The 24,764-nt window shown below is 34.5% G+C and overlaps 1 long non-coding RNA gene across 1 annotated transcript in view; it reads right to left on the reverse strand.

The window, feature by feature from the left end:
• The window catches only part of LOC110598054 (uncharacterized), a 98,599-nt gene that overhangs the window by 32,544 nt on the left and 41,291 nt on the right, over positions 1-24,764 (reverse strand). Inside the window, exon 6 of the long non-coding RNA XR_013424203.1 lies at positions 10,246-10,378. This is a non-coding gene — a long non-coding RNA (uncharacterized LOC110598054). The remainder of the gene's footprint in view (positions 1-10,245; positions 10,379-24,764) is intronic.

The following is a 24,764-nucleotide window of genomic DNA, read 5'->3' on the forward strand; positions in this document are numbered from 1 at the left end:
GCTATATTCATCCCTTGAGACAATGAGTCCAAAACCAAACATGTAATTGAATAGAAGAAAAAATAAAAATATAACATAAAGCTTAAAAACTAGGTAACTATGTCAATATATGATCCAATTCTCCTTTTCCCAACTCATGTATCACTTGCCTCGTAGCTCAGTGGTAAAGTGCACCTGGGTTCAAAACTCAGTACTCTCCCCAAAACAAGTCTGTTAAAATATTAATAAAATTTTAATAGCAATATATTCTCATAAATTCTCATGAATCAAAAGAAATCCCTCAGGAAAGTATAATAGTAATAAAGTTTTCTTTAATACCTATAAATATAACTTTTAGATAATAAAGAGAAAATGTGTAATGACATAAACATCATGGTAGGATGATAGTACCAAAAAAAAAACACAAATGCGTATGTTTTCTTTTAAAAACTAGAAAGAATGGAATATAGAAAAATGAGGAAATGATTATTTTAAGACTATTAAAAAAACTTAACTGTTTTGAAACATTTTACAAAGCTATCAATTACCATAATTAACAAAGCCTGAAAACCAAAACTTTACCTATGTAATCTTTAGGTAATCATATAATGGCTTTATAAGGCCACCAGGTTATTGAAGAAGAATGTAGAACATTGTAAATGTTTCAACTCGCTAAAAAGTATTCAGCTTATCTCTTAAACAAATAAATCACTTTTCCTTTCCCATAATTTTGCTTCTATTTTTTCCAGCAGCATTTTATCAACCTAGAGCAGTAAAACTTCAATGTTGGGAGAATATTGGTCATTTGTTTCCTTCTTGCATCCTGCAAGTTATTAATCAAGAGCACAACTGGATGATTAACTGCTTGTATTTGTGCAAATTGTTCCAATTGCATTCCCACTGCCAATTTTTTTTTCATTTTTGATTTATAACTTTCTTGGCAAGCATATTATTAACTTTATATTGCCAAATGTAAACAATAACTTATTCAACTTATAGGCTCCACTATTCTTCTGAGTGAACACTAGTTCCTTCCTGCTGAAGAAATATTGAGTGAAAAGTGCTAAATATTAGATAAAAAATACTCTATATTTTAAAATTAAGAATCCAAACTCACATCTGAGTCAAAAATTAAATGAATTAAATGTTATAGAACTTGTAGAGATAGATTTTCACTTGAAAGACTTTTGAGAATATTTTCAGTCTCACTGATGTAAAGCATAAACTTTAGGTCACATTTTACAGTATCAATTTTTTTTTTTTTTTTGGTGGTGGTGCTGGGGATTGAACCCAGGGCCTTGTGCTGGCTAGGCAAGCATTCTACCAACTAAGCTATACTCCCATCCTTTACAGTATCAATTTTAAGTCATTTTTTTAAAAAAAAAAAAAAAAGCTAAACTGAATGTAGAATATTGATTAAGATAAGCCAAAGTGGAGAGTTGAAAACTTAATATTGGATACAAAAGAACTTCAGGCCACAAATATCATATAGGGAAAAAAGAAAACATTGTATTCTATAAAAAGAAGTCATAAATAAAGACTATGCATCCATAAAAAAACATGAGATTTATGTTTTACAAATAATATCTTCAAATTATACCCAAGCAACAACAAACACAACTGCAGGAAGAGGCACATAAACCAACATTTAAAAAGATTGTGGTAGCAACTTCTTAGAAAGCAGTAGATTGAGCAGATACAAAATAAGCAGAAGTACTGAAAACTTGAACAACTGCATTATAAAATATATATAACTACGCAAGAAAAATAGAGAAATAATTTCCTTCTGAAACAAACCTAACTATACAAAAAAAGAACAAGTGTTGAGCTTCCAAGGAATCCTCAATAAGGTATTATGGATCAATATCATACAGTTTCTTTTACTATAATGAAAGAAAATTAAATATTGAAACAAAGTATTTAAAACAAATTTGACTCAAGAAATTGGAAATGAAATGGGCTGGGGTTGTGGTTTGGAGATAGAGTGCTTGCCTAGCATGTGTAAGGCACTGGGTCGATCCTCAGCACCACATAAAAATAAAATAAAGATATTGTGTCCACCTATAACTAAAAAAATAAATATTAAAAAAAAAGAAATTGGAATGAAGTAAGAGAAAAACTTATGCAAGTGTTTGTGTGTGAGTGTGTGTATACACACACATGTACTAAATTGAAGGTAAAGCAACAAGTAGAAACAGAGAAGGGTTCTTTGAAAATTATCTCATTTCAAAAGATTAAAAAAATAAAAAGCAATATAACACAAATAAAATAAAGTGAAAAGGAAATACAACATCAGATTTAAAAATTATAAGAATTCAAGGATCAGCTCTACCCTAAGAAATTTTAAGATTGAAGAAATGTGCATGTTTCTAAAGAATATAAGATGTCACACAGGCATAAACAGAGAATTTTGATTAATGATACATACTAAAATATACCTTAAAGAAATTTAAATAGTAGTTAAAATAGTTTATAAAGTGACAGCTTTTGGTCTCTTGCATTCTAAAACACCATGGAATACTTTTTTGTTTCCCTCCTAAATTTTCTCTCAGTATTGTCTACAACTTCCACAACTCTTAAGTATTATCAGTGATAGTGAAAGCCTTGTTTGATATCTATCTGAAAAGCAGTGCATTTAAGTTTTAATTATTAAGTATAATTCTTGCCAAAATTTTAATACATTACCTTTACTAAGTCCAGGAAATTTATTTTTCCTATGTTTCTAACAGTTCTGAGTCATAAATGTGTTTTGAGCTTTATCAAATCCTTTTTCTTGTATAAAATTGAAATTATTACATACTTTTTACCCTTAGACAATTAATGTGGTAAATTACACTTATACATTTTTTTCATACTGAAGCATCCTCACACTCCTGGGATTAAACCCTTTCTGATTATGTCTTTATTCATATAATTTATTAATTTATTATCAATGTTTACATTTTATTTATTGAAATAATGCTTTCAGTTATGTGATCACACACCTATAAAAGTGTATGATATAAAGAGTCTCTTAGGAATAGTAAGAGATTTCAGAACAATCATCAAACACAAGATTAATCTTCCCTCTATGATAATTCCCCCCAACCCCTGGACAACATTGTAATCTAGCAAAGGAAAGTAGAATTAACTATTCATTTACCTTGAGTATGGTAGAATATATTTGGAGTTCATGGTCACTTCTAAATAGAGTGAATCAATTGGTAGCTTTCTCAAAATAGGAATGACTTTCAGGAATTCTACTGTAATACATTGTGTTGATACACTTATCATTATGATACCAAGGCACAGGCAGACACAGGAAGGGAAAGAGGGCCTTAAATGTAGACAGCCAGAAATTAATCTAACAAATATTTTTCCAGTGATCACACATGGGACTGGGGATATAGCTTTGTGGTAGAGCACCTGCCTAGCATGTACAGGGCCCTGAGTTCCATACTCAGCACCAGAAAACAAAACAAAAATCAATCATCATATACAGAAAATTTTGAGAAATGGATCTAGGCTCACAAATGCCTAGTGAAACCAGAAGTAATCTCCACCAGGAATATACATGATAATGCAACTAACACAATTAATGTCAGCGCACATTTTCCCTTTGTTAAAAATTTTGTGAGATAGCATTTATCAAAATTTATGGATTTGTAGGAAAAAATTTATACCTGTACCACTAAACTATGGATACATGTGTGTGTGTGATGCTCCATATCCTCCTCATTCCTACTATCAGTAACAAATTATTTTGATTAACTATGTAAAAGAAAGACTAAAATACTTCTCTATCCTCCCTACATATGGACTATATATATGTATTTTTTTAATTTAGATACTTGCAGAGGTGATTAAAATGTATGTAGCAACTTCCAGTTTCAACTCTGACATGTAAAGGGTTTGAAAACATCATCTTGTTCTTAAAATAAAGGAAAAAATGCAACTAAGTGAAAACTGATGATTTCTCTTGCCTCAGCAGAGAACTGAGGTCACAATGCAAACCAACATCACAAAGTCTGAAGAGACAGGACTAAAAAGAAACACAGCTGAGATCAGTTTACCTGAAGCAGAAAACAATAGAATCATAAATGGGTAGGTACACTTGTACGGTAATTTTGACAAATTTCTGGAGGCTGAGTATGTACTACCTTGAGACTAAGAAATTCCTACGGGCTGCAGTTTTATGGGCTCTAATGCCTGCATGAGTTTTACCTCTAGGAATGCCATCAGGTCTTATGGTGAAGCCAAGAAAAATTACCTCATGTTTGGCAGGAAGGGGAAAGCAATCATTCTGAGATGTGCCGGTTGTGTTCACTGTAACAAAGGCCTACTCTCCAGTGCGGGGCGGGGGGGGGGGGGGGGGGGCTTTTCCAGAGACTTACAGGTTGAAGGGCAATTTTCTAACTCCATTACCATCTAATCTTACCTTCTCACCTAAGTGTCTGGAGGTGAGCAGAGGGGAAAAATAAATAAAAAGCTTTGAAACACTTTGGGAGATCACAGCCTGGGGACTCAAGCCCATCAAAAGATTTAAATCATAAGATTATAGAACATTTCTTTTCCCCACTCCTTACCAGAGTCTCAAAAAGTTTGCAGTATAATAAAGGATTGGAGCTGAAAGACCTGCAAGGCTATGACTGTATTAGAAGAACTTCTTGTTGAAACTCAGAGACAATAGAGGAAACAAAAATTCTCCAGGTATTTGATACCCTTAGCACAAAATAAGCATGAGAACTACTTGGAGATGACAGAGATTGTGAAATTGTCAGATGGGGAATGTAAAATAACTATAATTAATTTATTAAGCACTCCAGTGGGAAAAGTAGATATCATAGAACAAAATGATTATGTGTATTTCATTTTCATGAATCATAAGACTTGTTAACACATCAATTCTTCTCAGTTCCATTTACTGATTCAACATAATACTTACAATTGTATAGATATTTAAAAACTAATTCTAAAATTTATAGGGAAAACCAAATGATCCAGTATAGCCAATGTAATACCAAAAAATAAAGTTGGAGGACTGATGCTATCTCATTTTAAGACTTCTTATAAAGTTGTAGTAATCAAGACAGTACAGTATTATTAAAATAATTATTGAAACATAGACCAATGCAATAGCGAACCCAGAAAAAAGCTCACACATACATAATTATCTAATCTTTAACAAAGAAGCCAAGGCAATCAACAGAGAGGGAAAAATGGTCATTTTCCTTTCTCAATAGGACCCTTAAAACTCAGGGAATAATGCCAGGAGTTAATAAATGGGATGTCATCAAGTTAAAATGCTTCTGAACAGCAAAGGAACCAATTAGAAATGTGAAGATAGAACTTACAAATGGGAGTAAATCTTCGCTAACTATTCTTCTGACAGAAGCTGAATATCTAGAATATATAAAAAGCCCCAAAAAGTTTCCACCAAAAAAAACCCTCAGTTAATAAATGAGTAAATGAATTAAACAGACAGATCCTTCTCAAAAGAAGAATTATAAATGGCCCACAAAAATATTAAAAAAAAAAAGTTCAATATTGTTGGCAACTAGGGAAATGCAGTCAAAACTACATTTAGATTTCATTTCACCCTAGTCAGAATGGTAATCATCAAGAATTCAAATAATAAATGCTGAAGAGGATGTGAAGAAACACTCCTCTTTTAGCATGGAGGTTTGTCAAAAGATTAGACATGGAACTATCATACAACCCATCTCTATCACTCCTCAATATTTATACTAAAGAATTAAAGTTATCATACTACAGTGATAATGTATACCCACCATGTTTAGAGCAGCACAATTCATAATAGCCAAACTGTGGAACCAGCCTAAGTGTCCATCAATGGATGAATGGATAAAGAAAATGTGGTGTATATATACTTATAAATGTGAGTTTTATTCGTCCATAAAGGAAAATGAAATTTTTTTATTTGTAGGGAAATGAATAGAGCTAGATACCATTATGTTAAACAAAATAAGTGAAACTTAGAAGGTCAAGGGTCATGTATTTTCTCTCATATGTGGAAGCCAGAGGGGAAAAAAGAAAGGTGGGGGCAGATCTCATGAAAATCAAAGAGAGATGACTTCAGGAAAGAAACTAAGGGAGGGGACGGGAAGTGCTAAGAAGTGATATTAGTCGAATTATATAGTTATATTATGAACAAATATGCAACAACAAATCCCATCATTATGTACAACTACAATTGGTGCACTACAATGCCCCAATTTAAAATGTGGGGGGAAAAAGAAGGGATGTATTTGATATCAATAAAGTTGACCAAAAGAAAAAAAAAAGTCATTTCAAGAAATAATACTGGAATAATTGAACATTCACAGCAAAAAGCAAAATGCAAAAAAGAATGTAGACCTTATTTTTTCACAATATTACCCTAAGATTATTGACATAAAAGTAGTATTTGAAACAACAAAACTCCTAGGAGATAATAGGAGGAAATCCAGGTAACCTTAGTTTTAATGATAAGTTTTAGTTTTGTTTTGTTTTGTTAGTAGAAATGGAACCCAGAGTGATCCACCACTGAACTATGTTCCCAACCTCTTTTTTTGTAATCTTATTTTAAGATAGGGTATCATTAAGTTGCCATGGGTGGTCTGGAATTTGCAATCTTCCTGCCTCAGCCTCCCTATTTGCTGAGTTTACACATGAACACCACCATACCTGGAACCAAGTTTTTAAATACAACACCAAAAGCAAGAACTATTATTAAAGAAAGAATTAATAAATTGTACTTAATTAAAATTAACTCCTTTTCTGCAACAGATAATATTAACAGAATGAAAAGACAGCTACAGATTGGAAGAAAATGTTTCTAAAACATATTAGATAAAGGACTTATTTTCAAAATATACAAAAAATACTTAAAATTTAATGAAAAGAAAATAAATAACTCACTTAAAATTGGTGAAATATTTAAACTGGCACCTCTCCAAAAAAGATGCACAGATGGGGAAAATGTATGTGAAAAATTCATAAAATTATTTGTCATTGTAAAATTGCAAATTAAAACAAGAGACCATGATACCTATCTGAATGTCTAAAATCTGAAGAACTGGCCTCATCTTCAGCCCAAAGCTATGGAGTTGGTCTACTGTGGACTGAACCACTGAAACTGTGAGCCAAAATAAACTCTTCCTCCTCTATTTTGTTCTCATCAGATCTTCTAGTCAAAGTAATGCAAAACTGACTAAAATAGAAATCGGTACCAGTTGAATGACAAACCTAACCATTTAGAAGACTTTGGAACTGGTTTGCAGGGAGGGAATTTTTAAAGTTTACAGATGCAAGCTGGAAAAGCATTAGGTTGTTGTAAGTGGAGCTTAATGGACAATTTTGGTGGGAGTTCAAAAGAATAGAATGCCAATAATACTATGGACAGTAAAGATTGGACTCATGAGATTTCAGAGAAGGAGAAAGACTCTACTGGAAATTGGACTAGAGGCCATTCATGTTATGTTCTGGCAAAGAAGTTGTCTTCATGTTGCCCATGTCCTAAGTTTTCTGGCTGTATTTAAAGATGATGGACTAATTCATCTGGCAGAGGAAATTTCAGAAGACTACATGGATATTTCTGATAGACTAGCCAAATTTGCTGTGATAATCAGGAGGAGATTGCAGAGCAGAAAGATCTTAAAAACTTGCAGTTTGTACAAAAAAGTGCAAGTAAAACTGGGGCTAAGTGTGGTTGTTAAAGATATTACAGCCACTAAAGAAATGCTAAATACTTAGAAACAATAGGAAAGATGGCTTGAGGTTATCTCAAGAATTGTCAAGATCACACCTAATTCAGGCTAAAGGGTACAAAAGTAAAAATTCCTTTGAGAAGAAGCCTTGGGGGCACCCTGCTTGCAGGGGAAGGGGATGACTAGAAAGTTTGTTTGTTTGTTTGTTGTATGTTTTACCATGATCAGTTTCCCAAACACTCAGAAGCTGCTTCACCCATGGTCCCAGGAGACTTGGCTACTGATTGAGATGGTGACAGACCTTGGCATCAACCATACAGTTCTGGTTCTGCAGGAGTGCAGAATGCTGTAACTGGGAGATCATGAAGGTTTCCACCAAGATTTAAAAGGCCTGAGAGGCCAGAATCTCTGTGGATTGTCCCTTATAGAGTGATGCATAAAGATGTAAGAAGGAAGCTGAAGCTACTGGAGAGTCCCACGAATAAGAGATGCCAATAAAAGGTAGCAGAATACAACAATTACTAATTGGGCATTATGTAAAATTGTGGATGTGTAACCGACGTGATTCTGCAATCTGCATTTGGGGTAAAATTGGGAGTTCATAACCCACTTCAATCTAATGTATGAAATATGATATGTCAAGAGCTTTGTAATGTTGTGAACAACCAATAAAAAAAATAAAATAAAATAAAAAAATAAAAAAAATTTTAAAAAAAGAGATGCCAATAATGTGGGATGTCTGCTAAGGAAGCTGCAGGAACTGAGCAGAAACAAGCAAGAGAGGCCATGTGTACTTCACCAGCAAGGCCATTAAGGGCAGAACTATACAAGCCCTTTGTAGAGAACATCACAATGTCACGTGCCCCAGCTGCTGGATGTGGAACCACAGAATTTTCCAGCAGAATTTTGATCTTTTTTGATCCCATCCCTTCTTTCTGTGCCCCTATTTCTCCCTTATGGAATGGAAATGTTTACTCTGTGCCATTATATATATAATTATTATTATACTATATATCTATCTATATCTATCTATATCCATCTATATCTATATATCTATATATCTATATATAATATCTATATATCTATATATCTATATATATAGATATATAAATATCTTGCTTTTGATCTTTACAGGGAAAAACCATCCATGAGTTTGCCTTGAGTTTCAGATGAGATTTTGGACTTGAACTTTTTGGTAATGTAGGAACTGTTAAGACTATGGGGACTTTTGAAAATGGACTAAATATATTTAGCATTATAAGATGGGTGTGAGCTTTTGGGGGCCAGGGACAGAATTATATGGTTTTCGTATAAAGTATCCCCCAAAATTTCATGTCTGAGACCATGCAAGAATTATCAGAGGTGAATAATTAGATTACCAGAGACATAAAATAATCAGTGAATTAAGTAGGTTGTAAATGTAGGTAACTGTAGATAGAGCTGGCTGGAGGTCATTGGTATGTGCCTTTTGGGTTTATGTTTTGTCCTTAGTAAATAGAGCTTTCCCTCTGCTTCCTGGTTGCTATGTCTGAGCTGCTTTCCTCTGCCATGCCCTTCTGCCATGATGTTCTGCCTCATCCAGAGCTATGGAGTTGGCACGCCATCGACTGAACCTCTGAAAACATGAGCCAAAATAAACTGTTCCTCCTCTATGTTGTTCTTGTCAGGGTCTTTTGGACACCAGCAACAAAAAAAGCTGGCTAAAACAAGTGCCTTGTAAGAGTACACTCTGAGAGCCTTAAGAATCCTTTCATTTTTTAACCTTGTGAAGCCCCAACCTCATAAAACCCTTGTAAGGATCTATATAATAAATGTAATGCCTTAATTATCATGTGCACTTCTTTATACATAGTAAGTGTTCAATAAATGATAGTGATGAATGGTTAATATTTTATCCCTCTCCAACAAGATCCAACTGCATCCATTAATGGCAGTATTAATTAAGATGGAATTCACTGCTTCACATGTGTTTAAGTCATCTTTACATGGCAATATGAACTATCAGTATGTATAGTAGTTTTTCTCAACAAAAATCAATTTATCCTCCAAAGGATAAATGTTTTCAGACATTCTTGACTGTCATAACTTGGGAGAGGTGCTGTTACATTTGGTAATTAGAGATCACTGATGCAGATAAACACCAACCCAGGACATCCCCTCATAACAGAGAATTATCCAGCCCAAAAACTCAGAAGAGTCTGTTGCTCTTATTGCTCATCTTAATTATCATCACATTCCTCAAGCACCTAGCAAGATTCTTAAGTATGTATATATATATATATATATATATATATATATATATATATATATGTGTGTGTGTGTGTGTGTGTGTGTGTGTGTGTGTGTGTTTATGTTCAACAAATGTTGGACCTATAAGATAACCTGGATATTTGCTTTCTCTAACCAAACAGCTATTTCTCTTTACAGTTTCTCTTTGGTATACTAACTGAAGAAAAGCCTCTTTCTTTTTCTGTTGCTGTCTACACTCGAGGAATCAAGGAATGGGAACTTCATGCTGCTACACTTGCTCTCAAGGAGTCAGCCCACCTTTCTGATTATATCGCTGTCATAGACTTACTCTAGTATGGTGAGTTGTTTTCCTCTGCATGGTCCTCCTCCCATCTCTGCAACGAGACCGTGGATCATTCCACCAGAACTCTCCTAAAGGGTGTGGATGTTGGTGCATGATACCATCTTATTTCTCTTCAATGCTACAAGGTGAATGGAAAAACTACTATGACAACCATATGTTCAATAATGCAGACAGAAATTCTCCCCAACTCCTGCTCCTCACAAAACATTTGGTAAAACTATATTACAGAGACATTCCTAAGGGCATTGTTATTTTTCTTCAGTTTATATTGAGATCAATTGGTGCAACTTAAAGCCCAAATATTTATCTGATATTTTCCTCTTAGGATGACCAACTGTCCCAGTTTTCCCAGAAGGATGCTAAGCACTGAAAATCAAAATCCACAGACAAACCAGGATAATCTGTCATACAACTTTTACTCAAGTTCTTTTCAGCATATATAAAAGCTGTATTTTAATAATTTGTGATAACACAAAAATCCTATGTATTTGCTTTCATGTTATATTAAATTTAACTTCTATATTGGAGTATTGATCCAGGACATTCTTTCTCCCAAGCTTGCTTTACTTCTGTTACCTTCATATACTGATGCTGTAACACCAGAGCACTGTAGGTACTCCTCATATTAAGAAGTTACTTTCCACACTATTACAAAATGGACAGGGAAAACCAAGTGCATCACCCAAACAACTTCTTAACCAAAATGAGCTTTTTATTTAGTAAAGATAGTAACTGAAAAATTCTATCTGTAGTCCACTCTCTGGTTTCAATGATATCATGGCTTCTAGTAATATTACCCATTTCTCTAACTTACATTTGCAGTACCAAGCCTTTAGATGTGCTTAAGTCATCTTTACATGGCAGAAGAAAGAATCCTTAGTACTTACCAAGCTCCTTCAAATTACTGAAAATAAACAGCCACCTGTTTTTATGACAGTCTTTACCTGGATAGGTCTCACTTTTAAGCAATCTGAAGATTTTAAAGAATTTTAGCTTTTAAGTCAAAAGCCTTCATTTATGACATTTTCAACCTTTTGCCTCAAAATACCTATTACAATACCTCCCACCATCATCCCCTTCCAGATTATATTTAAAAAATAACAAATATTTGCATTTCCTTTAATTTCACAAGAACCCCCCAAATTAGGTAGCTCAATTGTCTTCTTAATTTTTACTGATGAGCAAACTTATTTAAGATCAAAAGAGAGAAACATATTTTGAGCATTTAAAGCTGTTATATTTGTAATTGTAGTCTAAAAACACTTCTTAAATACACAGTGACTTATTCAATCGCTCTGAATTCTTTATTATCTCATTTGCTAGGATAATATCCTCATGAAAACTGTCCACTTTTATCAATGGCCAGTGGCTGACATAAGAGTCAATACATATCATATTGTACAACATAAATCATGTGACATATGTTAAGAAAAATCAGATTTCTGAGGGGGAGAAAACTATAATCATGCTAAAATGAACCACAAAAAAGACAAATTAACATGTTAACAAAATCAAAATAATTTAGCATCTAAATTCCTGCTAATTCACTTTCCCTCATCCATTACCTAACACTGAAGTCAACATCTCTAATAGAATAGAATTTTTAACAGTCTACTACATAAAATCACCAGTACAACATGTCCAACAAATAAAGTTCATTGCCCTGGTGGTACTGATTTGACTTCACACAAAATAAAAATATTTATACAACAGCATAAATGTTGGAAGGAACAATATGAGCTCATGCCAAAGAAAAGTGCTTAATCCTTTGGCCACTGTGGAGGCTTTCTGCTTCCTCAATGCTGATGCTGATTCTGTGCCTATCCATTTTGTGAGGACACAGTAGCTCCGCTAATCTATGTACCATAATTAACTTGGTCTATTCAGGTGATCATGAAGAAAAAAGAGAACTGTTCCTTGAGGCATTCCATCATTCTAAAGTTACTTTCTCACTAATGAATATAGGTCATCTATCCACTAAAACAGAGTAAATAGGAGTGATTTCATTTGTACCATAAGAATGTGTCCCTATTGTTGCTCACAACCAAATAATAATGCTACTTACTTTGTCTAGATAACATTTAATCCAGAGTTTAAAATATAGGTTCAGATGAAAAGCAAAATACATTAGCATTTGTAACAAACTAGAATAAGAAAGTTACTATGATTGACTAAAGACTTAAGTTAGAACATGGACTGCTAATGCTCAAATATCATATTATAAAACATATGTGTTGAACTGGGCTAAGCTAATTTGGTTATTCGAAAACTGCCAAGTTCTTTTGATCAATATCTAAACCCTCTAACAATATTAAAATGTATTTTGTCTGATATTAATACAACTATGCCAACTTTATTTTAATTGGAATTTGCTCATTTTATTTTCAAGTACAGAAGCTCATTTTATTTTTGCTTTATTTTATTCATAAATCTGGTAAGCTTTGTCTTTTAATAAAACTTGTTACATTTGTTTTGAGTGTGATTATTCAATTTTTAAGAGTTTTAAAATATGTATGTTCTAATTTTTACATTGTTCAATTTCGTGCTACCTATGAATTCAATTGTTATAATAGGAGGAGATCTGTATAGCTAAAATTAAAAATCATTGTTCCACGGTAATGTGACTAAATGAACTCTTTGTCATTTCTAAGGAAATTAAATAATTCAAAAAATACATTCCAAATATATTTTTAGTAGCTCCATGGGCAAAAGGTAAGTTTCAACTATTATCCAGCAATGTATGGTGGATTTGTGTTATATCTCCATTGTTCTCAGCTTGCATGCTGAGGACAAGCATCTTGGTACACAGCTGGACTATATAGCATGCACTCAATTCTTCTTTAAGCTTTAAAAGTCATAGACCTCATGTGTCAATATACTGCATTAGTTTCTCTGTGAATGTCCCAGACCAGCAATAAAAAAAAAAAAAACCACACACACAGGTAGCACACACTGTGGCAGTCATTATTCTGTTTTACATTATTTTGGCTTATTAATATTCCCAGTAAGTCAGTTATGCTACAATAATGGACTTCACATGCTTCCCTTTCACCTTTACTTTTCTCCACAATCAGAAATTATGATTCTCCACTATTTACTTCCTTTTTGGAGGGGCCTGGGAGGTACCAGGGATTGAATTCAGGGATTCTCACTACTGAGCCACATTTCCAGCCCTATTCTATATTTCATTTAGAGACAGGGTCTCACTGAGTTGCTTAATGCCTCACTTTTACTGAGACTGTCTTTGAACTTGCAATCCTCCTGTCTCAGCCTCCTGAGCCACTGGGATTACAGCTGTGTGCCACCACACCCAGCTCCACTATCTACTTCTAACAGTGCTTTACATCTTTCCTTTCTCCATTTTTTTAAGCTTAAAGAGCACCAAGGTCTGAGGTCAGAAGATGCCTTTTGAATCCCAGTTAAAATATTCACTTCATAGAGAAACTGTGACGATTCAGTGTGATAATCTAGAAAGGAGAAGTTGTTAAATGTGTATTGTTCTCTCCTCATCATCACATTTACAGTTTGGTGTTAACATAATTGCATATACCTTATTCTTAGAACTATACCATAAACACAACATTAACTTTTGACCTACAATTTCAACAAGGCATTTTTCAGAAATGTCTTCTCTGGTCCCATCTTACCTAAAATAAAACAAAATCACCAATATACACACACATTCATATTCAACACATACATAGCACCCACTGCACATGTCACACTCAAAAAATGCACACAGTATATACACATAATAACATTCAACACATATAAAACTTACACATACAACAGACAACATAATACCTATAATGAGCACACACATACAACCACACACATAATTCTGTGTACATGAGTCATACTTCATTTCCTTCATAGCATTTATTCAGTGTCTGAAATCATATAATTGATTAGCTTACTTATTACCTGCATTCACCAGAATGTAGGCTCCAATGGAAAGGGTAAATGGTTCAGCTACAATTATTGAGAAGAGGATAACAGAAGAGCATAGATTTAATTCATTGAAAACCAAACGATAACATGCTGAGTGCATTGGCACAGGCCTAGAATTCCAGCAACTCAGGGGGCTGAGGCAGGAAAATTGTAAATTCAAGGCCAGTCTGGGCAACTTAGTGAAGCCTTTCCTAAAAAAAGGGGGGGGATGGGGGTTGGACCATGATATAACTTGATGGCAGAGTGCTTGCCTTACATGCTGGAAGCTCTTGGTTCAATCCCCAGCACAGGAAGAAAAACAATGTGAACATTTCTTTGTGCCTAAAAGAAGAGAGTCAGGAGACTGCAGAGAAAAAGTTTCTGTCCTCTAGATTTTAATATTCTAACAAGCTATATTTTTATATTTTTAAAAAATTAAATCATACATACTCAAACTTTCAGACTGAATAAAGTTCACTGTACTTTTAAGAGCAAACACTGGCTCTGCTATTTGTTTTTATTAAGTCATGGAATAAGTTACTTCACCTCTGAGCCTCAGTTTTTGACCTGTAAAAATGGAGATCCTACTCCACAGAGATGATATAAGAATTAAATTAATGAGAAGAAAAATGGGGAAACACCTAGAACAAAACCAACTCCTCAGTATATATATTATAGACTTACTTTAACTTCAAATTTTCTGAGACTATTAGTATAAAATAATCAGTATAATACTAATTTTCTATTTATCTACTCACAAAATACTCTGTGTGTGTGTGTGTGTGTGTGTGCGCGCGCGTGCACACACACGCGCGCACGCACGCACACTCCCATTGAGGATTAAATTTGGGGAACTTTACTATTGAGATACATTCCCAGTTCTTTTTATTTTTATTATAAGACAGAGTCTTGCCAAACTGCTGAGGGTCTTGCTAAATTGAGGCTGGCCTCAATCTCAATCCTCCTGCTTCAGCTTCCTGGGTCACTGGGATTATAGGCATGGACCACTGTGCCTGCTCAGAGTATTTACTTGCAATTTAGTAAAGCATTTAGAATTTATTTCAGGATTAACTAAAATATGTATTATTATAGTTCAAATTGTGGTTCTATTTATTATTATGTATATCTAGTTAATTTGCAAGTATACATATACTATATATACTTATAAAACATTGAAAATGGACAAAAGTCCATTTTTTATGATTTATACTTATGCTTAGAGAAAACCTCTGTAATTATATATTAAAATCTATAAATAGTAATATTTCTAGAAATGGAGTAGCACAAGGATTTTTCAATTTTAAAACTTTACATATTATTTAAGATTTTCACAGAGACCATGTATTACTCAAGTGATCACTTAAGACAGTAAGCATAGATTTTTCCAAAAGTCATTATAAAGTAAAACAGTGGAACAGATCCCTTTTTATTCTAATGAAGCACTTTTTAATAAGTAGGTATACCTAAAAATTACATTTCAAAGGACAAGTCTTTTTGACTTAAGTCATTAGGTCCCATTCTGTTTGTAGACTTTTATTATATCTACATAAACAAGATTTATTTCTTAAACTCACACCTCTCTCATTGGAAGTTAGGACTGTTCCAGGAGGTGAATTTTGCAAGCCAATCAATTAGTAGAAAATGCAATGACTTCATATTTTGGGAAAGTTGACATATTTTAAAAAGCAGTTTTCATCTGCCTCAATTGGCACTCACTTCAGAATGCCCTAGATTGTTCTGGATCATTTCATGGCAAAATTAATTTATGTATTACCTCATTTTCTCCCTAAGGATGCCCTTTTTCTGTTCAAGTTAGGCAGACATTAATATCTCAGCAGGGAATATATGACTCTTATAATTTTTATAATAGCCTTTTCAGACCCAAACATTACTGTGTTGTTACAGTTACTGCTTAATAACTACGAAAGATTCCTTTCAGTTCAACAAATATTTATTAATCATCTTACAGACCACAAACTGAGTTAAGCTCAAGAGTTAGAAAGGTAGTTAGGTGTTCTCTGCTGTCCAAATATTCATCAATCCAAAGGGGAAAAGAGATATCTAAGGAGAATTTCAACTTAAGCCCTGCAGGCGAAAGACCCACAAAAGAGGCGAATGTCTCTGGTTTTTGCTTTTCAAAATAAGCATATATTCTTCCATTCAAACTGATATTTCTATTTTATGAATTCCTGCTAGTAAAATTCCTTTACTTTCTTTGTGCCAGGCTTTTTATACATCTGTAAATAATCAGACTCTAAATAATGTTCCATATGAATGACAATGATGACAAGTGTTTGGGGAGAAATGTGGCAGGGACATATACTTTGGATCTCACAATCTGTGAAACTAGGGTGCATATGAAAAATTTAAATCCCTAGAGAGCACAGAGGAATTGCAGCTGATGGAATAAGAGAGAGAGAGAAAAGAAAAAAGGGAATAAGCAAAATGAGAGAAAATGAATCAGTTCTATAATTCTTCAGTCCTATAAGCAAAACATCTGCAACCCAGGAAATGCCTTCAATCCCCATGTAACTGAAGTCATAGCATCACTTCCTGATGCCAATTTTGAACTTTTTTTAAAAAGCAATGGGACAATGTGCTGTTGACTTTTGCTGTAAAAACACAACAAGGTAGAATTTACCCTGAAAATTGATTTCATTTTTGTTTTAGCAAATATCCTCTCGAGAAATAGGAGGCAGTCTCCATGAACCCCACCAGGGAAAGTAGGCATAAAAAAGGATATCAAATCCAAGGACAGTCATAACTTGAAAAAGAGTACTCCAAAGAAATTATGAGAAATTAAGTGATACACAGTACATGAGAGGCAGAGCATAGAGTAGGACACAGATTTCTTCAAAGACTGAATTAATTAAATTACCATTTTCCACATCTTTTTTCTTTTCTAAGGGAAATTTCAAAGGTCTTTTTAAGAGGGGAAGTATTCTGATTCTATGCTTGCTGATGTCACTTTTATTCAATTTTGCCTCTTTTTGGTTAGTTTTAAAAATCACACTTAGAAACAAATTGATCATTACATCAAAATAATTTTTTAAATATTTATTTTTTAGTTGTAGTTGGACATAATACCTTTCTTTTATTTACTTAGTTTTATGTGGTACTGAGGATAGAACCCAGGGCCTTGCACGTGCCAGGCAAGTGCTCTACTGCTGAGCCACAACCCCAGCCCCTCAAAGTAATTTTTAATGAATTTATCATATTTAAAGCAGTGACTGGTAGAGAACCAATTTCACTGGGTAAGTGGAACACATTTACAAGATGTGTGTTGTTCATGGATGAATTTCTTCAAAAAATTTTCAGAGATCCATATCTCTTCAATATTTGACAAAGGGTACAAAATGAAAGCACAGTTGGAAACTTCAAAGAACTTCTAAAAAGAATTTTTGTGTCATGACTCTTAAGTGTATCTGAATTTAAAAATCCAAGATTAATGTTCAGTCATGTCTTACTATAAGATATATCCTCCAAAATTTTATGCATTCAGGCTAAAGGTGATATGAACTAGAGAAGTTGTGAATTAATAAATAAATATAAACAAATATAAATCATCAGTATATAATAGTTTACAAATTTTCCTTTCACACTGTGGGTCTCTGAACAAAGGAGAACGAAGTGCTTTAATCTTCAATTAGGTTAACAGGAAGTATGGCCTCTTAGGAGATTTAATTATCAAATATTCTCTCATAATGTAAATCTGAACAAAACATAAGTATTTTTAAGCCATATGCCAATACATAGATATCCAAATATATTTTAAAATTTATACCTGTGCATTCATATATTCAAAACACATTATTTAGAGGAAATGTAAAGCTCAAACCAAGAAAAGTGGAAAAGAGGCATTCTGAAGGCTTGTATTTACTTAAGAATGATTCTACAAAGGTAAAGTAAGGTATAAAATCAATTATTAAGATACTATACATTTTATGAGTTTGTTGGGATGAACCCAACTACTATGTATAATTATAAAGCTCTAATAAAAAAATAGGAAAAAATTTACATGAACATAAAAGAAAATTATTGAATAAACTATTTTTAGATCTATAACAATTGTATTTATCAAATAGTTTGGTTTCATAATTATATTTTGCTAGATAGCTTCAAGGTCCAATCTTTGATTTGCTGAACAAGGTGTGCAGGTTATAAATAATGTATTGTTTTATGATTCTCTCCTCATCTTCAAAGTGAGAACAATGGCTTCTTCTATCAACTAATATAATTCCCTGTTTTGTTTCTAAGTTGTACACTGTTTACTGATGTTTAAATTCTTACAAAAAGAATTTACTTTCTCAAATTATTAAGGCTTTTTGGATAAGAGGAGAATTTTCCAAGTACAGTATTATCTATTTTTATAGTACATTCACAGGTCTGGAAGGGATTGCATGGCTAATTGGCCCAAGATCTTGCTTTAAGATATGTCCAAAGTGGTTAATAGGCCACACAACTAAATAAAAATTGTGATATATGAAAATAATCACTTAGCCATCTGGAATTGAGGGGAAAAAGTGAGTAAAAAGGAAAAAGTTAGTTTATTCTGTATGACTTTTTAATAGTATATTAACAAAGTCAGGATCTGCAGAGGTCAGAACAGTGGAAAGAAGTCTTCAACCTTCTGAGGAAGCTTTGAACTCAGCCCAAACTTCAACTTGGCTCTGTCTTCTTGTCCTCCACAGGGAGAATGAGATCGTTTTGCTCTTTTCTGTTTTTCTGGCATGCATGGTTACTTCATGAATCTAGCGTTTCCAGCTTCAGGAAAAATATTATACCTTATTTTATTCTTCAACTCTCCTTTATTGAATACTTTTGCATTAAATTTTTTATACTTATAATCTTTGCATTTTGCACTGTTCATTAGTATTGGCATTTGATCACCTTCTAATATCTTGCATCTTAGAAATTCTGTTTCTCTTCTTTATCTTCTTATACTTTTTCAACTTATAGTAATAAAGAACTTATTTAATTATTCTGTCACTAAGTACACTATTTCTCCCATGGTTAACCCTGGAACTCAGTTAACTAACTTTCAACCATATTCTTCATATGATTTTAAAAAGCAAGAGGGCTGGAGTTGTGGCTCAGCGGTAGAGCACTCACCTAGCATGTGCAAAGCCCTGGGTTTAATCCTCAGCACCACATAAAATAAATAAATAAAATAAAATAAAGGTATTGTTTCCAACTACAATAAAAAATAAATATTTTAAAAAGCAAGGTAGAATATATTTGTGACATAAACAGTAAACCTTGATTTATCTCACAAAGGATATAACCAAGGACAACAAAAATGTGGCTGTACCTTCCCTTGGAAGGTATTGCTAATCAATTGTAGTACTCTTTCCCTCTGAATCCAGATGTAGCCATAGGATCTTTGCAAATAATGCTCCAGGCAACAGCTACTACTTTAAAAGTGCTGGCACAGGTATATAGAAACATTTGTATTCTCTGCTATAGAAACATTTGTGCAATTTAGAATTTATATTATCTATGCAGTTGTGAAGCCCTGTGGTTAATAGTCCTCATTTAAATGGATGAAATATTGGAATAAGCAATAAACTTTCCCCTTGGTAATCCCTAACACAGGCAAAGCACTTATAGTCACCTGAATTGTTTTTTAGAAGTAATAAGCAGTCACCTATAAGGCACTTTACAATTTGAGTTAGGTACCAATGCCAGTAACTATAGAGTACATACAAAAATATGCTGAATTTTTAAACAGATAGCAGTTATTATTATTTTGTTTTAGAATTATAAAAGGTAGTTAATATGGCCCTGACCAGCTGAGCAATGTGGTGAATCCCTGTAATCTCAGCACCCAGGAGGCTGAGGCAGGAGAATAATAAATTTGAGGCCAACCTTCCCTCAGCAACTTAGTTAGATCATGTTTCAAAATTTAGAAAAAAAAAGTGGGTCTAGGGATGTAGCTCAGTGGTTAAGTGCCCCTGGGTTCAAATTAAGTGCATGAGTGACTAAGGCTCACCATATCCAACACAAAAAAATCCAAACACCTTAAAATGATCAAAGCCCTTTGCAATCTGTTCCTAGCTTTTTAGTTGTATCCCCCACTACCTTCTAGCATGCACCCACAAAAACGCAGGCTAAATTGCAGCCCTAATAAATAGTACCCAAGTGTGGTATGGCTTTTGACATCCCCAGAGATTTGAAAGTCATTCCCCTTGGCTGAAACATCCTTCCTTTCTCTGCTTTATGATTCTATGTATTTGTAAAGACCCAGGACAAAATCAGCTTCTCGAAAGACCTCTGAACTTGGGAAATACCAATCATCTTTGTCCCATGTTCTTGCAGCCCTTTGTACAATCCTATGTTGCTCTTGGTGGGTAATGATATGATTATTCAACTCCCATAAACTAAAGATGTGATTCTCAGAAACAGGAAGCAATGGTGTTTTCTTGTTTGTGTCCCCAATTTCTTAACACCTACAGAGAGTAGAAACTCAATAAATATACCTTGAATAAATAAGTGAATGTTTGAATAAATCATTCACCAACTTAAAATGACTCGAGATTATAACCAAGATCCTTTCTTAGATGCACACTAATCCATCATTCCATTATCAAAATCTTAATTATACCATCCTTGCCTGCCCAACTCAGAAATGACAACCCTGAAGCTTTTATATTTCCCAACCCTAATGCATCCACTCACTTCCTTCTCCATTCATATGGGAGAGAGTGAATACAAAAGTGAGAGACTTTGACTTAAAAGAATAAGACTTTGACTTCCAGAATAGACAGATGAACTGCCTGATTTCTATTCCTTTTGTGACTCAATTATTCAGTAATTGGTATTGAGTAAATGAGCTAAATTGTTCTGCAAGGCCTGAAGTATACTTATGATTTCACAGCTGACCCACTTTTTAAGGGCACAAGCAGCACCCAACTGCTGAGAAAATCCATTTTAAGAGTTGCCTGACAAGTTTGGAGGGCAATGATCTGTTATAAAGATCATGAAATAAGTTTTTATTATTTCTTTTCATTTTTTTTCTCTTCCATGAAGAATGTATTTGCCTTACTCACTGTAATTAAGACAATCTTCCTTTCATTTAATCCTACACAGTTATAAAATGATTTACTTTTAATGCACATTTATAATATTCCACTGTTTAAAGATAATATGAACATATATAATAAAATATAATTAGAAAGAGAAAATGGTTTCTATGGAATAGATAAAGTAAATATGTCATTTGTAAGAGCAACTTAGATGCTTTCAATGAATTCCATTGAATTCTGAGCTTCAGTTGCCTGAAAGACAATGAAAAAATGAAAAATAGAATGAGTAATCAAATTCTCATTATTTAAAAATAAAAAGAAAGGACTGGGGTTATGGCTCAGTGGTAGTGTGCTTGCCTTGCATGCATTAGGCACTGTGTTCGGTTCCCAGACTACATACAAATAAATTTAATTTTTTTATTGGTTGTTCAAAACCTTACAAAGCTCTTGACATATCACAAGTGAGTTATGAACTCCCATTTTTACTCCAAATACAGATTGCAGAATCACATCGGTTACACATCCACATTTTTACATAATGCCATACTAGTAACTGTTGTATTCTGCTACCTCTCCTATCCTCTACTATCCCCCCTCACCCCCTCCTATCTTCTCTTTCTATCCCATCTACTGTACTTCATTTCTCTCCTTGTTTATTTTCCAATTCCCCTCAGAACCTCTTATATGTAATTTTGTATAACAATGAGGGTCTCTCTCCATTTCCATGCAATTCCCCTTTTCTCTCCCTTTCCCTCCCACCTCATGTCTCTATTTAATGTTAATCATTTCTTCCTGCTCTTCCTCCCTGCTCTATTCTTAGTTGCTCTCATTATATCAAAGAAGACATTTGGTATTTGTTTTTTAGGGATTGGCTAGCTTCACTAAGCATAATCTGTTCTAGTGCCATCCATTTCCCTGCGAATTCCATGATTTTATCATTTTTTAGTGCTGCGTAATACTCCATGGTGTATAGATGCCACTTTTTTTAATCCATTCGTCCATTGAAGGGCATCTGGGTTGGTTCCACAGTCTAGCTATTGTGAATAGTGCTGCTATGAACATCGATGTGGCAGTATCCCTGTAGTACGATCTTTTAAGGTCTTTAGGGAATAGTCCAAGAAGGGCAATAGCTGAGTCAAATGTTGGTTCCATTCCCAGCTTTCCCAGGAATCTCCATACTGCTTTCCAAATTGGCCTTACCAATTTGCAGTCCCACCAGCAATGTACAAGTGTACCCTTTTCCCCACATCCTCACCAGCACTTGTAGTTGTTTGACTTCATAATGGCTGCCAATCTTACTGGAGTGAGATGGTATCTTAGGGTGGTTTTGATTTGCATTTCTCTGACTGCTAGAGATGGTGAGCATTTTTTCATGTACTTGTTGATTGATTGTATGTCCTTCTCTGAGGAGTGTCTGTTCAGGTCCTTGGCCCATTTGTTGATTGGGTTATTTGTTGTCTTATTGTCTAATTTTTTGAGTTCTTTGTATACTGTGGATATTATGGCTTTATCTGAAGTGTGAGGAGTAAAAATTTGTTCCCATGATGTAGGCTCCCTATTTACCTCTCTTATTGTTTCTCTTGCTGAGAAAAAACTTTTTAGTTTAAGAAAGTCCCATTTGTTGATTTTTGCTATTAACTCTTGTGCTATGGGTGTCCTATTAAGGAATTTGGAGCCTGACCCCACAATATGTAGATCCTAGCCAACTTTTTCTTCTATCATATGCAGAGTCTCTGATTTGATATCAAGGTCCTTGATCCATTTTGAGTTAACTTTTGTGTATGGTGAGAGGAGGGGATTCAGTTTCATTTTGTTGCATATGAATTTCCAGTTTTCCCAACACCATTTGTTGAAGATGCCTATCCTTCCTCCATTGCATGCTTTTAGCCCCTTTATCAAATATAAGATAGTTGCAACTTTGTGGATTAGTCTCTGTATCCTCTATTCTGTACCATTGGTCCACCCACCTGTTTTGGTACCAGTACCATGCTGTTTTTGTTACTATTGCTCTGTAATATAGTTTGAAATCTGGTACTGCTATACTGCCTGATTCACAGTTCCTGCTTAGAATTGCTTTTGCTATTCTGGGTCTTTTATTTTTCCATATGAATTTCATGATTGCTTTATCTATTTCTACAAGCAATGCCATTGGGATTTTGATTGGCATTGCATTAAACCTATAGAGAACTTTTGGTAATATCGCCATTTTGATGATGTTAGTTCTGCCTATCCATGAATAGGGTATATTTTTCCATCTTCTAAGATCTTCTTCTACTTCTCTCTTTAGGGTTCTGTAGTTTTCATTGTATAAATCTTTCACCTCTTTTGTTAGGTTGATTCCCAAGTATTTTATTTTTTTGGAAGATATTGTGAATGGAGTGTTTTTCCTCATTTCCGTTTCAGAAGTTTTGTCGCTGATATACAGAAATGCCTTTGATTTATGCGTGTTGATTTTATATCCTGCCACTTTGCTGAATTCATTTATTAGTTCTAGTAGTTTTTTGTAGATCCTTTTGGGTCTTCTAGGTATAGAATCATGTCATCCGCAAATAGTGATAATTTAAGTTCTTCTTTTCCAATTTTTATGCCTTTAATTTCTTTCATTTGTCTAATTACTCTGGCCAGTGTTTCGAGAACTATATTGAATAGAAGTGGTGATAGAGTGCCGCGTCCGGCCTCAGGAACCGAGTCCGGCGAGGGACATCGAGGTTAAAAAAAAAAAATAGACAGGACACCAAGGTTCTTCATCCAGGAGGAGGCATGTGTGCTGTTTATTATCCAAGTTTTTTCCCTTATATACTTTCTATAACTGCAGTGGAAATTTAGCCAAAACAGGGGAGGAATAAGACCTGCTACTCTCGGGTTACCGTGACCATCCCTTATCAGGAAGCTCCGAGAAGGCCAAGATGTTCCCAAAAAGGCATATATGTCTGAAGCAGATAAACATGAAACCACAAGCCTGCATCACGACCCTGTGAGCTGGCCACTTTGACATGCAGAACAAGGAATTGGGGGCTGGGCCCCAGGGGCCAGGGAAGGCCTGCTACCAGCAAGTCCCCCTCTTTTGTTTTTTGCATGTCAAAGGGAATCAAGTAGCCCCTGTCTTAGGTCGTCCACCACCCCTGCACTGCTTACCCATCTCTGAGGAGGCCCCATTCCCCTGGCTTAGGTTGCAGTGCAAGCGTGGAAGTTGCTCGTCACTGGGTACTACAAGATCAGCTCTTGTCCTACGTAAATGGACACTTTTCAGTTAAGGTGTCATGGCCAGCAGGACACAACTGCGGATCCCAGTCATCATCTTTGCCAGTGGGATAGCTATGACCAGGGAGCTTTCTGAACATAAGGGTCTGGGATGACGGCACCAAGTCAGCAGGGTAATTAGGGACCTGGGCAAAAGCAGGCACATAGGAAGGCTCAGGTATTGGCTCCTGTCCAGTTACATCTCATCTCCGGATGGGTCATAAGTACACTTCATGGGCGGAGTCATCCATCTTCAGGCGTTGGTAATGAACCTGTATTGGCTTGGAGGTTAAAATGTTAATCTGGTCC

Source organism: Ictidomys tridecemlineatus, chromosome 7 (assembly GCF_052094955.1).
Source record: "Ictidomys tridecemlineatus isolate mIctTri1 chromosome 7, mIctTri1.hap1, whole genome shotgun sequence".
Lineage (NCBI taxonomy): Eukaryota > Metazoa > Chordata > Mammalia > Rodentia > Sciuridae > Ictidomys > Ictidomys tridecemlineatus.